The sequence below is a fragment of the Mastigoproctus giganteus genome, chromosome 5 (genome assembly GCF_048544385.1).
Source record: "Mastigoproctus giganteus isolate SK-2022 chromosome 5, ASM4854438v1, whole genome shotgun sequence".
Classification (NCBI taxonomy): Eukaryota; Metazoa; Arthropoda; class Arachnida; order Uropygi; family Thelyphonidae; genus Mastigoproctus; species Mastigoproctus giganteus.
The window spans coordinates 186,807,516-186,826,419 of record NC_143579.1 but is presented as its reverse complement, the minus strand read 5'-3'; the positions used below and the strand labels follow the sequence as shown (position 1 = coordinate 186,826,419).

The following is an 18,904-nucleotide window of genomic DNA, read 5'->3' as shown; positions in this document are numbered from 1 at the left end:
TGAAAAGCTGGTTCTCATTCAGTAAAAGAGGCAGAGCGATCGTGGCATACACGCAATTTCTAGAGAGAAAGGTACATTAGCGCCTTATAGCCTTAATTTCTTTGGCAAAAACGCAAACTGACTTTATCGATAAATTTTAACATAGATGGACCCCAAAATAAAATTGTGAACACGAAACAGTCATCAACGCTCTCAACCTTAGAAGCTGTTTCTGAACCCTGATGAACATTTCCGAAAAATAATAAAAATAGAAAATTAAAAAAATAAATAAAAGAAATATATTTAAACAGAAAACGAAACAATATACAATAAAACCTGCTCGTATGTATTAAGTCCATCTACAGTATTACGTTTAACTATTGCATGATAATTCCCAGAGTTAAAATAATTTAGGGTAAACTCAGAAGTGCTCGAGAGCCACTTTAATGTTCACATGTCACTCCAGAGGGACATGTATGTCCCACTGGATAGCAAAATAGCCTTCTTCTCAACAAAGGGGGATGCGCGTGTAATATAAAGCGAACTTTGAAACTGAGCAACTTTACGTAGGGATGGTTAAAGGGTCCACATTACCGAAACTTCCTCTATACAACAGGAAGGACAGAAATATTCAAATTTAAGAGTAAAATTAACTATTCGTTACGACTTGCCTTGATGGAAACTTGAAACTGATCTTGATAAATACTAAAGTGTAAACTTTCTGAGGTTGTTTACATAGTGTGACCTACTCGAGTCTCTCTAATACAGAGGTAGACAGAGGCAATAACCTGGAAGCTAAAACAGCATTTTATAGGCTTCGAGGGTTACTGGATAGCCCCGATTTCAGAATTTAATCATCAACGACAATAAAGGCGAAACTATCCTTTACTACTACACCGTGTGGCAAGCGTCAGTGTGAATCCATTCAAGACACGAGAAACTTATGAGCTGTTTTCGCACGGTGAATGAGTTTGTTTTTCGGGGGGAGGTTTCACGGTTTACCCTCCTCAAACTCCGGTTTTTCATCCAGCAAATATGAAAACAATCATAACTTAGTTGGCAAAAAAAAAGGAAGCATAACAATATATACCCCCCCCCCTCGAGATCTTCGAACACTGACCGTCTAAATTACCACACTAAATGATGAAATGATATTGTTTAATAATATTATTTCAGCTGTACACTGTAAGGACAGAATTCATGGGACACCAGGTTCGCAACCTCACGCTGTCAGCGCCACCGCTTGGCAGGTGTATAGGTACACTGCATTCACGTAGACGGTAATTCGATGTCATTATGGATAAACGTGGTGAGTTAACAGACTTTGAAAGAGGGATGATAGTGGGTGCCCGACGCATGGGTCACTCTATCGCGGAGGTGGTACAGAACTTGCACTGTCCCCGCTCGACAGTATCAAGAGTGTATCGGGAATACGCCATTTCTCGAATAACATCTCATCGTGGACCGCGCTGTGGGCGGAGAAAGATGGTGGATGAACGTGGCCGTCGACGTCTGTCTCGCATTATTTCAGCCAACCAGAGAGTGACAGTGGAACAAATCACCGATGACTTCAACGAAGGATGTACCAGAAACGTCTCCACCAAGACCATCAGGCGATCATTAGGCGCCTCCGTAGCCAGGAGCAGCAGTGCGTAGCACACGCTTCTTGATTAGACCGGGGTTCGAGCCCGTGACCACCAAATACAGAGGATGAGGAAAGGTCAGGGAATGACCACCGCATATCCCCGGAGCAATATGGCCTTAGTTGCTAATGCTCCTAAAAAAAACCAAAATAACAACAGCCATTGTGAGCCACCGACCCACCAAAGTCCCATTGCTAGCATCACGACACAAGACTGCAGGCCTGAATTGGGCAAAAGAACATAGGCACTGGACCGTGGTTGATTGGAAGCGAGTCTCCTGGTCCGATGAGTCCCGTTTCCAGTTATTTCGAGCGGACGGGAGGGTGCGTGTCTGGCGGGAACCGCACGAAGTTATGCACCAGTCATGTCAACAAGGAACTTTTCAGGCAGGTCGACAGTCGGTAATGGCCTGGAGAGTGTTGAAATGTCTATCCTTGCAGATCATCTGTATCCCTTCATGGTCATCATGCACCTACAGGGCAATGGACTCTTCCAGCTGGACAAAACACCTCCCCACAGAGTCGTGGTGACTAGAACATGGTTTGAAGAGCATTCCGCAGATTTTACCACCATGGAATGGACTCTCCGTTTACTGGACATGAACCCTGTGGAGCATCTTTGGAACGTTGTGGAACAGTCCGTTCCAGCTTTGAATACTCCACCCAGGAATGTGACGGAATCATGGACAGCGGTGCAGCAAGCATGGATGGAAATAAGTGTGGAACGCTTTCGTGAACTAGTGGACTCGCGAAAGGTGGGCCTACCCGTTACTAGTTAGGTATCCATCATTTTTATCCACTCAGTGCTTATAACATGTCTAAATTTCATGTACTCTGTGGTCGATTTGATGTTTGCTGGACGAAAAAAAAAACACGAGTTTCCAGGAGAAAAAACCCATGATATCATGCCTTGAGACCGACTACTCAGCCAGGTTGTGAAAAACACAAATAAAAATTTCTCGCGTTATTGACAGGATTCGAATTTAGGTCATACCATTCTGTGTGGAGTGGATGGTGATTATACTAACCATGCTACTCAAGAGGGAATGATGCACTTAATGTTTGGTAGGGGTTGAACAAATTTAAGTTCAAATACCTAAAAGACAAAATTAAAATTATTGACGAGGCTCTGCCGTGGTGGGCCAGCAGTTAAGCCACTAAAAACTGCAGCCGCATTTATTTAAAAATAAATTGAATACAATAATAATTTGTAAATCAAAAAGATATATATTATTCTACACTCTAGCATATCTCATATCACGTGGAAACGTGTGTATGTTAAGTGCCAAAGCATTAAAGGCTATGAGGCGTCAGTAATTGTGTGTACTCCATGGCCTGCTTGCTGGTCGAAAAACAGGAGTTTCCGGAGCAACCTTCACCTCCGATCGACTAATTCAGCCACGTTGTTAGAAAAGTCCATTAAAATCCCGTGCATTACTAACGGGATTTGAACCTTGATTGCTATAACCACTGTGCTAACACTGAGGGCACAACTGCAATTATCGAACTTCAGTGTTTAAATGATAGCCGATACAAAGCATCTTACTTAACAGTGGATTTTGCATATTTTTTGGCTGCATATGAATTCGAGCTTTGATTCATCTTTTCGGAATGTAGGATTTACTTCTTCAGGTTGGGTAAAATGCTAAAGATTCAATTCGAGTTACGTAATTTATTTTGCTGAAATATCACATTACAGGCTTAAGCCGAGTGATTAACTATAAGGGTTCAATCACAGAATATACAGACAGTGACGAACACAGTGTATAGTGTTTCTTGTCAAGCCTCATCGGGGGTCTCCGGGTCCCCCTCCCCAACTCCGCCTACTCTACTCTGGATCACAGTACAAACTCCGTAAAGGCCACAGACATTATAAGCTTGCATGTAGTCTGCGTGGTGTAGTGTTATGTTGGTCTGTTGTTCCTCTAGCCGCGGAGCCCCCCTACTGGGACACTCCGTTGCTTATCCACACCTAGGCGAGGTAAGTGGGGAGTAGGGTGCAGATATAGACTCTGCTGGGGAAAATCCTGGGCGTTACCTGATCGTAGTAGTAGTAGTGGCATGTGATGCAAGAAAGCAAGTGTATGAGCTTATGCAGCATCAGCCAAAAAAAAAAAAAAAAAGAAAATTCACACCATTCTCTCCAAATGCCTGTCCAGTTCCACCTTAAATTTATTCAACCTATCAACTTCCACAACGACAGATGGAAATTTGTTCCAGCAATTAACCACCCGCTGGCTAAAGGCAAATTTCCGCACATCTATTCTACATCTGTCCTTTCTTAATTTGAATTTATGCCCCCTTAGGTTCGTAATCTGAACAAGTAGAAGGATCCCATCAGAATTCAGCGTGCTCAACCCATTCAAGGCTTTATACACCTCAATCAAATCACAGCGCAGGTGCCTAGTCTCCAGCCACTGCAATTTGCAGAACTTAAGCCTCTCTTGGTAAGAGGATCCCTTCATTCCCCTCACCAATCTTGTTGCCCTTCTCTGTACACGCTCAAGCAAATCTACATCCTTCCTAAAATGAGACCTCCAGACCTGTACGCAGTACTCAAGGCGTGGCCTGACCATTGCCTTATACAGAGGGACAATCACCTCTTTTTCCTGCTAACAAAATTCCTGTATATCATTGACAAAACCCCATGACCTGCCCTGGCAGCCTGTCTACATTGCTCAGAGAACTTCATATCTGACTGCACAATTACTCCCAGGTCTTTTTCATTTTCTACCACCTTAAGTGTAGTACCACACAGTTGGTAGGTTTCTCTGGGGTTACTTCTACCCATATGCAGTACTTTGCATTTCTCAAGGTTAAACTTCAGTTGCCACTTCTTAGCCCATCTGCTCAAATTATCTAGATCCTGTTGCTGTATCACACTGCCTTTACTGTCATTAACAGCCATGCCAACCTTTGTATCATCTGCAGACTTCGACATTAAGCCTGATATACCTTCATCAATATCATTGATAAATATACAAAACAACAGTGGACCTAACATCGAACCATGTGGGACTCATTAATAACATTAGCCCACGAAGAGCAGCGTCCATTGATTAACACCCTCTGTCTTCTCCCACTTAACCATCCTTTTATCCATTGTAGCAACTTACCCTTAATACCTTTCTGCTCCAATTTGTACAGTAGTCTTCCATGCGTAACAGTGTCAAAAACTTTCCTCAAATCCAAATATATGATATCAAAATTATTTTTTGCATCGTTCCTTTGTAACCACATCATAGTATCCAATCAAATTTGTCAGATATACTTTCGCTTAACAAACCCATGCTGTGTCTGAATTATTGCTGCAGTCTTGTCTAGATGATCCTGCAATGCATCTTTAACCAGCGACTCCATTATTTTACCCGGAACAGAAGTTAAACTAACTGGACTAATTACTCGTGCCACCCTTCGATCCCCCCTTTGTTAACTGGGGATACATTTGCACATCTCCAGTGCGTGGGAACCTCCCCTGAGTCCAAGGATGCTCTCATAATTATGGCTAAGGGTTTGCTTACTTCCTATGCCGCCTCCTTTAAGATAACTGGATAGATCCCATCCACCCCAGGTGCCTTTCTTATGTTTAACTTCAACAATTTCTCCTCCACTTCGCTCTCAGTTATTACAAAATCATTACGTATCCTGCTACAATTTGATAACCTTCTTCCATTTTCAAATTGTAATAATTCCTCATGTGTGAATGTAGATGCAAAATACTCATTCAGTTTGTTTGCTATCTGAGCAGGATCATCAACAGTCGAACCATCGATGTCAAGTGGACCAATCAGATTCATCCCCTTCCTTTTAGAGTTTATATAACTAAAGAAATCCTTGCTGTTTTTCTTACCATCCTTTGCCAAGGATTTCTCGTAATCTGCCTTCGTCTGCCTAACCTCTTTTGTGACTTGATTACAGACTAGCTTATATCTGCCATAGGCTTCTCAGTCGCTTGATAATTTATATGCATCCCATGCATTTTTCTTCTCTGTTACGAGTCTCATTAGTTCATTTGACAACCATTTAGGCCTAAACATTGAACAATATTTCTTAATAGGTATGAAACTTTTAGTAGCTTCCACAATTAATTCCTTGAATGCTTCCCACTTAGAATTTACTGTTGGTAACATGGTCAGTTGGTCCCACTGTACAGAATTTAAAAACTGTCTCAGACCACTGTACTCCCCTTTACGGAAGCAAAAACCCTTTCCTTTACCCCTGACGGTAGTTACCTCTTTGAGTAAATCCCACTTCAGCACACTGTGATCACTTCCACCTAGTGGTTCCTTTATCTGCAAATTCTTAATACACGAATGATCACTGCTGATAACCAGATCAAGAGTATTACTTTCTCTGGTTGCCTCTAGAACATGCTGCTGCAGAAAACAATCATCCAATAAATCCACAAAAGTCTGACTAGTGTGTGAGTGACCAACCCACAAGTTCCAGTCAATATCTGGGAAGTTAAAATCCCCCATTATAAGACATTCCGATTTACTGGCCCACTCTATTTCTCTGTACAATTGTTCATTGTACTCATCAGAGTCATTAGGCCTATAACACACTCCTACTCTTATTTTTCCTTTCGCAGTGCTTATCTCACACCAAACTGACTCAACAGTGCACTGTTCATCTAAATCAACTGGATGCACTCCTTTTGATTTTATGTTTTTCTTAATTAACAGCATAACACTTCCCTTCCTATCCTGTCTATCCTTTCTGTACACATTGTACTCCCCAAATTCCAGTTCTGTATTCCTTATATCCGTGTGACACCACGTCTCGGATATCCCAACAATATCTGCCTTTGATGTCTTGACCAACACTTCAAATCCATTTACCAAACTCCTAGCATTGGTATACATGCAAACATACATGCGGGCCTGGGAGAGCCCTTTAAAAAAAAACACTGGAAATTTTTATTGGAAAAGGAGTGCAGGGGTGATAGTTAAGTATTAGAGAAAAGGGATAAAAAAAGAGAAGTGGACGATAGGAAGGCTTTAACACCTGGAAGCAGGAAGTTAAAGGTATAGAGCAGGCACATACATTAAAAATGCCATCTGCCATATCCACCACCCCCAAACCGAAGTTTATAAGTCGATCTTGACTTGGTGTTTGGTTACAATGATTGTGTTAAAACTTTATAAATCAAAAAAGTATTAAATAAACTCAACTCAAATACAAAGAGAGCACATCACCATTGGCTCCGGTCAAGGAGATAGAACATTAGATTTGCATTGCTCGTTATCCCGCCTATCTCAGTGGACCGGGAGGAAGACAGCAATTGTGCTCTCCTTTTAAACATTGTTACCACAAAATTATTGAAATGAGCAAAAATATTCTGTCCACAAACATGGCTCCAACACCAAGGTGCTCCAAATTTCCTATTAATTGCGTTCTAAAATCTAGATATTTCCCACAACTCAGCATCATATGCTCAGAAGTCGCCTCTTCGCCAGATGTACACAGGCTGTTAAGCCAAGCTCAAATAATCTCTTTGCAAGTCCATGCCCCGTGATCAAGAAGGCAGCACTCAATCCAATTTGTAGCAGGGGCTTATTTCTGGCATTAAATATCTCTACATTTGGTAGAAATTTATAAGTTGTAAGTGGGCTGTAATTCTCTTCTTTTACATCATTTCTAGAGTACTGCCTACCCTCCTCAGGACATGACGTGATATCCAGAACTGTGAGCCTTATATTTTTTCGTGTATAGTACATTAAGGCAGCTAATATTATCTGAAGGCCCACAGGTAATTTTCCAGCTATAACCTGGAGTATGTCAGAATAAACAGTGCTACAGCTCTGGTGACGCACAGAAGAGGGAACCTTTGTGCTTGTAATATATGCCTCTTCACATGCGAGTGAGTGAGTGAGTAATTCTATGCAGCCAAGCTACAGAAGCATAAGCCATGACCAGGACGAAAAGGCAGTCATATAACAAATTTAACGCTCATCCCTTTATCCCCCAGTCCTCAGCATTCTTCTGAGCTTGGCGTACAACACTCTTCCTTATTACAAATCATCAATGTCTATCAAATCAACCATCAAATCAATCTCCACTTATCACTTTAAATATATACTTAAATATATATACTTTGATATATATCACGAAGTATATATTTTTAATAACTTTCCCTAAGATTTAATCCACTGTATACAGGTGCATACATAAATGACATTTTACAATAATCCTGTTAAGGAAAGAAAATGAAAAGAAATACCTGAAAAGAATGTGGACGTCGCTTTTCTAGAATGCAGAACTATGCCTGACGTTCAAGGGCTATTCTGTTTGACACATCAACACGCTTGTAACTCCGCGGATGAGAGAAACACGCAGGTCATGGTTCACATCTCGCACGCACACGAAGAGGTGGACTTTCTCCAACGTTTCACTAGCAAACAACCACTCTTTCCACCGCATTGTCTTTTTAATCCTTCAGATGACCTTCCTGAAGCGGCACCATATACGTATGCCTTCCCTTCTGCTGCTACCGATAATGATCTTATGCATCTGTACGCTGACGTTAACAGCTACTCGAGCAGAACTTTAACGTATCGCTTTGAAATCAGATCTAGCTTTATCACTCTTACTCTTTTTTTTTTTTTCCAGATAACCAATGGCGTAACCTCTGGCGTCTGATAAATAGAGAAATAAACGGTTGAAGATGATTTCAGTTTTGAATACTGTACGTTCAAAAAGAAATCCACGTCAATCCTGGTGTAAGATAAGTCCATGTATACGTATGAGTGTACCACGTTTTCAACTGAAAATCTACTGAACTTCCACTTGGTTGAGGGCAAGGCCAAGAATTCATAGGGGACCCGTGTGCGAGAATTAATTAACGGAAAAGGACAGCGAGGAGAAGTTCTCTTTGTCTAGTCCTCCCCACACCGGGTGGATAAAGTCTCGAATTCGAATCCCTTCGATGAAGAGATGAACTTTAATGGGCTTTTTTCACTCGGTGGCTGAGTTAGTCGGTCGCAGGCGTAAATAGGAAGATTTTCCCCCAGAAACTGAGGTTTGTCGTCCAGACAAATCGACCAGAGAACACTCAATTAACAGACATAAGACACACAGCACGGCAGATGAATTTAAATATTCGGGTGACCTAGTATAATAGTTATGTCACACACACTTCTGTTTACGAGTCCTGTGTACTTCACAAGAGTACAGATGGCGCAGTTGTGGAAGACCACAGGTGGCGCCTTAGCCTAACACTATGCCACTATGTTCACTTCTATTAATTGCAGAAAATGGAAGAATTCATTTGATGTATCTAAAAGTAATTCGCATTACTTAAGTTGTATTTTTAGCTGGCTGTTGAAGCTTGCACTGTTCTACTAGCTCCAATGATTTGAATGTAAGCCGGCGCCTGGGCTTTCAGATCACTCGAGCTTCCTGCAAATTGAATCAATATTCACATTGTTTCTATGCGAAAATTTTTCCCAGTTTTGAGCAGCTGAATTATGAACAGAGTTCTTGAACATCGTCTTTGTAAATTGGAGTTCGGGTATGCAGCAGGACCTCGATCATATGAGGCCTCTGTTCACCAAGCTGGAATAATGGACTCGTCCATTTTGTTTGTGCCAGGTGAAATACTGTGCTCTTGGATCATCGTATTTATTTGCATTTCTAGACCATGCCCATGTGTGAAAAACGTCACAATGAATTCATGAATTATTGATGAGCTAAATGGTCTTATTTTTGTTCTTTGGAGTCAAGGGGTTGCCCTGCCATGTCCATTGAAATATTTGCAGACTGGCAAATAATTTAACAAGAATTTTTTTCCCATTTAATTTTGAATAGAAGTAACTTTATAACTGACTGGGAGGTGTTACTTGATTTTTGCAATAGTGATTATATTATAGGGAAAACTACTGTTATCACAAGGTCATTTAGCTCCTAGTTAGAGTTTGATAAACTTTTGGCATCCCCTACCTTAAAGAATTCTTCATGTGTGAATGTAGATGCGAAATACCTATTCAATTTGTCTGCAACCTGAGTAGGGTTATCAGCAATTAACCCACGAACATCAAGTGGCCCAATATGATTCAAACCCTTTCTTCTGCTGTTAATATAAGCATAAAAGCCTTTGCTGTTTTTCTTTGCACTCTTTGCCAGAGACTTCTAGTAGCCTTAGCTTTGTGACTTGGTTACAGATTAGTTTGTATCTACCATAGGTTTCTCTATCTCCTGATCATTTATATGCATCCTATGCACTTTTATTCTCTATTCTTGGTATGAAAAGTCTAGTGTCTTCTTTGATTGCTTCCTTGAATACTTCCCATTTAGAATTCGCTGTTGTTAGCTCCAGTGCACACAATTTAAAAATTGTCTCAGACAACTGTAGTCAACCCTACGAAAGCAGAAGCCTTTTCCCTTGACAGTAATTATGTCTTTAATTTAATTCCACATGAGTACACTGTGATGGCTGCCACCCAATGGGTCTTTTACCTACAGATCCTTAATGCACGAAGAATCGCTGCGGATAACCAGATCAAGAGCATTGCTTTCTCTTGTTGACTCTAACATGCTGCTTAGAAAACAGTCATCCAAGAGATCCACAAAAGTCTTTACTAGTGTGTGAGTGACCAAACCACAAATTCCAGTCAACATCTGGAAAGTTAAAATCCCCCATTATTAAACATTCTGATTTGCTGGACAGCTATTTTCCTGTATGGCTGTTTGGTACACTAATCACAGTCAATAGCCCTATAGCACGCTCTTACTCTCAATTTTCTTTCTGCAGTGCTTATATCACACCAAACTGACTCTACATTGCACTTGTCACCCATGTCAACTGGATGACATGGCAATGTCAACTAAGAGTATAACCACTCTACCCCTCCTGTCTTGTCTATCCTTCTTGTACACATTGTACTCTCCATATTCAAATTATTCAGCGTCACTTATGTCTGAGTGACACCACGTCTCCGTTATTCCTACAATGTCTGCGTTCGAGACTTAATCAGTGTTTCAAATTCTTCAAATTTATTTACGATGCTCCTAGCATTAGTGTCCATGCAAGATGCACGTGTTCTTACTGTTAGTTACCTTAACACAGCCCATCTATTCATTTGTTCCATGATGACCCCCGGCAAGGCCTGAAATTTCAGACACCTTGCTTTCCATGTTGCTGCATGTACTAATAGCAGAAATGCAAAAATCACTTTCAAGTCTGCCTGTGGTTTTAATTAAACTGTTAGTCTGTGTATACCCTCAAACTAGCAGTTTTCTGACCCACCCAGCACTGCATCTATAGCATCAGCAAATATTCTTGCAACCCTTCGAATCAAGTGTATCCCGTCCCTGTAAAAAGTCTCTCCTGTTAACATGAACAGAACACGCCAAGAAAAATCCTACCCATTGAGCCTTGCACATTCTCTCTGGGGCCAAATTGATTGACATGGCTCTTAACATACTATACTCCTCCAATCGTGTCTGGGTAGAATTGCAGACACTTTCAAATTTAACCTTAACTCGCGACTATTTTTTTTAACACTGACCTGTGCTTGTTAAACGAGTCCACATACATATCTCCTACGCTTTATGTCATTAGTGCCAGCGTGTACAACAAGGTTACCTTTTGTGCCCCTAAAAGATACCGTATTTGTAAGCTTATGAGACTCTGTGACGTGGAAGACGCATCCTAATTTTGGAACGGTAAATATAAGTAAAAAACTTTTGAAAAAAGGTATTGTTAATACAATGGAAATTTAAAATTCAATAAAAATAAAACCCAAAAGCCAATAAAGGAAGGTATAGGATTATTACTCTTATTATTTTAATATTATTCAACTTCAGAATCATTACGGACTTGATCATCATTATCCTCAACATCACCATCATCCTCTTCACTAGTAAATTGCGTGTGTTCTCGGGTCGATTTGCCTGTTTGCTAGACTGAAAAACCAGCAGTTTCTGGGGGAGAAAAAATCTTGCTATATACACCTGAGACTGACTAATTCAACCACGGAGTGAAAAACCCCACTGAAGTTCCTCGCGCCATCGACAGGATTCGAACCTGGGCCTTTTCCAGCCGGTATGGGGAGGACGGTGACGATACCACTGTGCTACACGCGCAGACTGTCACTCTCATACAGTAAATGATCTTCAGTGCCATCCATTGTATTATTTATACCACATTGTTTAAAGGACTTGACCACAATTTCAGCCTTAACATCATGCCACGACTTCAGCACCCATTCACACACTTATGCTATTGATGGACGTTTCATCCTTCCTGTAGGCATCGTATCATGGTCCTCCCTCGCCCCCATCATCCATTTATTCCATTGCTCCTGCATGTTATTCTTGAATGGCTTATTGATGCTGACATCAACGGCTGTAACTGGGAAGTTAATCATCATTAACCTGTGTTCGTAATTTCGGCCAGTTGTTTGATGTTTTCAGTCCTGTGTGCTCTAAACTGATCCCATAATAGTAGTGCATTTTTACGCAGTGGACCAAACTTTTACAAGCCAATCTTTGAAACATTCTTCATCCACCCATCCCTTCGATTGTACGCGAATTCCATTTGGCAGTTTATCTTTCGGTAAAGTATTTCTTTTAAAAATTAACATTGGCGGAGGTTTGGTTCCATCAGCACAACAAGTTAAAACTGCGGTGTAATGTGTCTTTTCATATCAAGTGGTTTTAATAGATTTTTGTCCTCCCAGATTTACCGTTTTATTGGATGGCACATCAAAAGTCAACGGAATTTCATCCACATTCCCGATTTGGCTAAGTTCGTAGTTGCTTCTTTTCTAGCATTAAGGACAAATTTATGGAAATCTAATATTTTCTGTTCGTACTCAGCAGGCATTCTCTGGGCTATTCTAGTTCTTGTGAGTAAACTTAACCAGTTTCTTTTTATGAAGCGATAACACCAAGATTCAGTTGCTTTAAAGTGGGGTGTCCCAATATCAGCTGCTCGTTTCCGTGCTTCTACTCGTACTATTATCATTCTAGTCCTCACTGCCTGCAATACTCGCATCTCTAAGTTCCATTATCCAACTACACAAATTTTCTTCCAAATTTGGCCATTTAGGTAGAATTTTGCAAAGGCTGTGCTTTGTTTTATTAGCTTCTGTAATAAAACTTCCTGCTTCCTCCACTGACGAATCATCTTCTCAGTAGGCTGTGGTCCGAAATTTCGTTCTGCTGCTCTGTTCCCGGGTTCTTTGGAATATTCTACTACTTTTAGCTTAAATCCAATAGTATAATTTTGCTTTCTTGATGTGTCTGCCATTGATTAGGGCTTAAATGCATAACTGGAATTTAACATCAGCCTGCTTTTGTTGTTGTTATTTGGTTTTCAGGAGCATTGAAAGGATAGAATTCATGAGACACCCGGTTCTTGGGCAACGCGACGCTGTCACCCCCGCGCTAGTGGACGAACTCACCACTTGGCAGGTATATAGGTACACTGCATCCACGTAGACGGTAATTCGATGACGGTATGGATAAAGGTCGTGAGTTAACCGACTTTGAAAGAGGGATAATAGTGATGCATGGGCCTCTTTGCACAACACATGGGCCTCTCTATCGCTGAGGTGGTATAGAAATTGCACCATCCCCGTGTATTGGGGTTACGCCATTTACGGAATAACATCTCATCTTGGACAGCGCTGTGGGCGCTTGTGTGGTGGTATCAACAGTGTATTGGGGTTACGCCATTTACGGAATAACATCATCTTGGACAGCGCTGTGGGTGGAGAAAGGTGGTGGTTGAACATGGCCGTCGACGTCTGTGTCACATTGTTTCAGTGAACTGGAGAGTGACAGTGGCACAAATCACAGCCGACTTCAAGAAGGGAGGTGCCAGAGACGTCAACAACAAGACCATCACTGATCATTAGCCGCAATAGGTTATGGGAGCTGGCGACCCACCAGCGTCCCACTGCTAACACCACGACACAGGACTCTACGCCTCAACTGAGCGAGAGAACATTGGCACTGGACCTTGGATAAATTGGAGACAGATCTCCTGGTCCGATGAGTCTCGTTTCCAGTTATTTCCAATGGGCGGCAGGGTGCGTATCTGGAGGAAACCGCATGAAGCTTTGCACCCGTCATGTTAACAAGGAACTGTTCAGGCAGGTGGACGGTCGGTAATGGTCTGGGGCGTGTTCAACTGGTATGTCTAGACGCATCTCTGAACTGTCCACGTTACGTGTCCATCCTTGCAGATCATCTGCATCCCTTCATCGTCATCGTGCACCTACAGGGCAATGCACCTCCCCACAGAACCATGGTGACTAGAACATGGTTCGAAGAGCATTCTGCAGATTTTACCACCATGGAACGGCCCCCCCATTCATCAGACACGAACCCTTTAGGGCATCTTTGTTTGGAATGCTGTGGAAAGGTCCGTTCGATCCTCCACCCAGGAATGCGACAGAATTATGGACAGCGGTGAAAAGCATGGATGGAAATACCTGTGGAAGGCTTTTGTGAACTAGTGGACTCAATGCCTCCCTGTGTGACTGCCCTTATCCGGGAAAAAATGTAGGGGCCTGCCCATTACTAGGTAGGCATCCCATGGTTTTCGTCCACTCAGTATATACATTAACTCTCGGTTTTGCACATGTGCTGTATTGCCACTTTCAGCTTTTAAGACGCAGGGCGGTTTTTTAAGGTATTTATAAAGAAAAAAGTGCATCTTGTAAAGCGAAAATATGGAATTTGATCTACAGTGTCATCTACTTTTGTCCCTGCTAAACATTCCTTGGTCCTTTCCACTTCTCCTTTCATATTTCTCGTTTCCCTGATAATAGAGTCACTGACATAAACAGCTTTTGTGGGACCAGCGCATTTTGCCTTGAAAATTGCCGTCTTGTTGTCTGAGCTCAAGAGTGAGCTCTGGCGTTGAATTGTGCAGCTGAGAGCGTGATATACCTATACCCCTATTTTAATTCATTCGAGGGCATCTGCCATGCTCTTCAAACTCTCGGACGCCCATCAGAACGCTGGGTTGGCGCCTAATTTCTTCACACTCTCTGCATCTAGCACTCAAAGACATCCTTCTTAGCTCGATCACGTCCTGTTTCAAGGACTGCAAACATTTCACAAGTTGCTCATTTTTTTATGCTCTGATGCATTGGGAAATCGCCCCCTTCGGTTCTCCACCGAGCCACAGCACTCCCACTAGTTTGTGCTTTGGTGCTGTAGTCAGGGGAATACATCAGACACATCCTATGCCCTTGCTAAAAAGTGAAAATTCCTTAGCTAAACACAAAAAGTTGAATGCCTCCAAGTGATTCGTGGAACTTATTTATCACGATTAAACCTTAGATTAACCCTACTATTCCTCTGCACTGTGTCTGATAAAGCAACCGGAGGTTAATGACGTCACTCTAACAAGTGTGTCTATGACGTGTGTGTGTGTGTATGATTAATGAAAATCATAGTTAATTGGGCATCGTGGCTGGGATCACTCAGTAAATTGTGGGATTTTTTAAAATTTCCTACGAGTGTGTGGCTCCATCTCTTGGCACTGGTTGAAATTATCAAAGTTCTTAAAAAAAATCTGACTTGTGCATACTTTAAACTCCGAAGTAGTATATTCCAACGTGTTTGAAAGAAATATCCATATTCAATGCGTAATTTTAACTTAGAATTTTTTTCCCAAGAATAACTGAACTTATGAAAAAAATAACATACTTCAAAGTGGTTATTTATACACCGATCTTCTTCTTCTTCCCACGTTAGCACCTTTATCTTTTTATTCTTTTCACTTTTACATCTTTTGATCACTTGCAAACTGGATTAAAGTCCAGAAAACAGAAATATAATTTCTAAAAGAGACTTATGATGTGTAAGAATAGTCTCCAACTCGGTGGCCATTTTAAACTCCTTGTAACTGGTTAAACATTTGCCAAAATCGATTCCGTCCCCCTTACTTCATCTACGTTTTGGAACAATACATTCCACAATCATAGGTCCCTTTCGTGTTATTATAATTTTATTATTATTTTATTATTACTAGCCAAATGGTGCAAAGAAGCCCGAGGCTTATGTTGAACCAGCCAAAACAAAAAAAAAAAAAAAAAAATTCGGGTACCCTGAGTGAGTGAGAGAGAGAGAGAGAGGGAGGTGGGGGGAAAAATAGGAGGGAATCACCAATAACAGGAGAGACTGCTTCTACAGGGATGGGATACACTTAAATAGAAAGGGTGCAAGAATATTTCTTGATACTATCGAAGAAGAGTTAGGTGGGTCGGAAAACTGCTAGCTTGGGGGGATACAAGGATTGATAGATTAACAGTAGCCACTGGCAGAGGTGAAAGTGATTCTTGCACTGCACTGCTTCTATTGGAATGAGCAGCAGCCTGGAAAATAAGATGCAGGATATTTCAGAGACTGCTGGGAATCATGGGGGTACAAGTAAACACATGGGTTGTGTTAGGGTGGCTAAGAGGAAGAGCAGGTGCATGTATACTTGCGTGTACACCAATGCTATGAGTTTAGTAAATAAATTTGATGAATTTGAGGTATTGCTGAAAACATCAAAGGCAGATATTGTGGGGATATCAGAGACGTGGTGTCACACAGATATAAGGAATGCAGAACTGGAATTTGGGGAGTACAACGTCTACAGAAAGGATAGGAAGGGAGGCGGGGTTATGCTATTAGTTAAGAAACACATAAAATCCAAGGAAGTGAAGCCAGTCGACATCGCTGGACAGTGCAGTGTTGAGTCAGTTTGGTGTGACATAAGCATTGGGAGATCAAAATTGAGAGTAGGAGTGTGCTATAGGCCTAACGACTCTGATGAGTATAATAAGAAACTGTACAGGGAAATAGAGTGGGCCAGTAAATCAGAGGGTCTCATAATGAGGGACGTTAATTTCCCAGATATTGACTGGAATTTGTGCGTTGGTCACTCACACACTAGCAGGGCTTTTGTGGATTTATTGGATGATTCTTTTCTACATTAGCATGTTCGGGAGGCAACTAGAGGGAGTAATACTCTTGATTTGATTATCAGCAGTGATTCTTCATGCATTAAGAATCTGCAGATAAATGAACCACTAGGTGGCAGTGATCACAGTGTGCTGAAGTGGGATTTACTCAAAGAGGTAACTACCATTAGGGGTAAAGGGAAGGGTTATTGCTTTCGTAAAGGCGACTACGATGGACTGAGACAGTATTTAAATTCTATTCAGTGGTACCAACTGATGATCTTACCAACAGCAAATTCAAAATGGGAAGCATTCAAAGAACTTATAATAAATAAATAATAAATTTTCTGTTTATACTCCAGGATGACCAAATGATCAGAGGAGTTCACAAGATAGACAGAATACAAGAAACAGCACCGTATTCATCTTGGAAGCTACTAGGCTTTACATACCAACTAAGAAATATTGTTCAAGATTTACGCCTAAATGGATGTCAGATGAACTAATGAGGCATATGGCAGAGAAGAAAAATGCATGGGATACTTACAAATTATCACGTGACACAGAAGCCTATGATAGATACAAGTTGATATGCAACCAAGTTACAAAGGAGGTTAGGCAGGCGAAGGCAGATTACGAGAAAGCTTTGGCAAAGGATGCAAAGAAAAACAGAAATCTGTTCTTTGCCTATGTAAACTCTAGAAGGAGAGGGACGAATCAGATTGGTCCACTGGATATTGATGGTTCAACTGTTGATGATCCTGCTCAGATAGCTAACAAACTAAATTAATATTTTGCATCTACATTCACACATGAGGAGTTATTCAGGGAGGGGAATGCCAGAGGTGAATTAAACTCTGGCAGTGAGCTAGATGATTTTGTAATAACAGAGAGGAAAGTGGAGGAGAAATTGTTGAAGATAAACATAAAAAAAGGCACCTGGGGTGGATGGGATCTATCCAGTTATATTAAAGGAGGCAGCAAAGGAAGTAAGCAAACCCTTAGCCATAATTATGAGAGCTTCCTTGGACTCAGGGGAGGTACCCATGGACTGGAGATGTGCAAATGTTACCCCAATCCACAAAGGACGACACAAGTAATTATAGACCTGTGAGTTTAACTTCTGTTCCGGGGAAATTAATGGAGGCACTGGTTAAAGAAGCACTGCAGGATCATCTAGACAAGACTTCAGTTATATCTCGGACACAGCATGGGTTTGTTAAGGGGAAGTCTTGTCTGACCAATTTGATTGGATACTATGAATGTGGTCACAAAGGAACTGGATGCAAAGAATAACTTTGATATCATATATTTGGATCTTAGAAAGGCTTTTGATATTGTTGCACATGGAAGTCTGCTGCACAAATTGAGGCAGCGTGGCATTGGAAGCAAATTGCTACTATGGATAAAGGAATGGTTGAGTGGGAGAAGACAGAGAGTGGTAATCAATGGACACTGCTGATCGTGGATTAATGTTATTAGTGGAGTTCCTCAGGGTTCAGTGTTGGGTCCATTGTTGTTTTCTGTATTTATAAATGATATTGATGATGGTATATCAGTCTTAATATCCAAGTTTGCAGACGAGAGATACTAATGACAGTACGCTGCTGCAACAGGATCTAGAAAAGTTGAGCAGATGGGCTGAGAGGTGGCAAATGAAGTTTAACATTGACAAATGTAAAGTACTACATATGGGAAACAGCAACCCCAAGCAACGTATCAACTCTGTTGTACTACACTGACAGTGGAAGAGAATGAAAGGGCCTGGGGGTAATTGTGAAGGCAGATATGAAGTTTTCTGAGCAGTGGAGGCGGTTTGCAAGAGTAGCTCATGGTGTCTTGTCAATGATATACAGGAATTTTTCTAGCACGGATAAGGAGGTCATTATCCCCTTGTATAAGGCAGTGGTTAGGCCACACCTTGAGTACTGTATACAGGTCTGGAAATCTCATTTTAAGAAGGATGTAGAGCTACTGGAATGAGTACAGAGAAGGGCAACAAGATTAGTGAATGCAACGAAGGGGTGCTCTTACGAAGAAAGGCTTAAGTTTTGCCGATTACAGTGTCTGGAGACTAGGCACCTGCGAGGTGATCTGATTGAGGTGTATAAAGCCTTGAATGGTTTGAGCATGCTCAATGCGGATGCGATTCTTCCTCTTGCTCAGAATAATCCTGAGAGGGCTTAAATTCAAATGGCGGAAAGACGGTTGTAGGATAGATGTGCGGAAGTTTGCCTTTAGCCAGCGGGTAATTTATTGGTGGAACGACCTTCCTTCTTTAGTTGTGGAAGTTGATAGCCTAAATAAATTTAAGGTTGAGCTGGACTGGTATTTTGAACGAACAGAGGGGTGAAATGGGAGCGGTTTTTTTTTT

General features: G+C 41.4%; 1 protein-coding gene across 2 annotated transcripts in view; it reads right to left on the bottom strand.

The window, feature by feature from the left end:
• Positions 1 to 8,004, bottom strand: part of LOC150085936 (organic cation transporter protein-like) — a 37,558-nt gene extending 29,554 nt beyond the window's left edge. For both annotated transcript variants that reach the window (XM_090373590.1, XM_090373591.1), the window contains exon 1: positions 7,845 to 8,004. The gene's annotated coding sequence lies outside the window, so the exon portion shown is untranslated. The remainder of the gene's footprint in view (positions 1 to 7,844) is intronic.
• Positions 8,005 to 18,904: the final 10,900 nt, after the last annotated feature.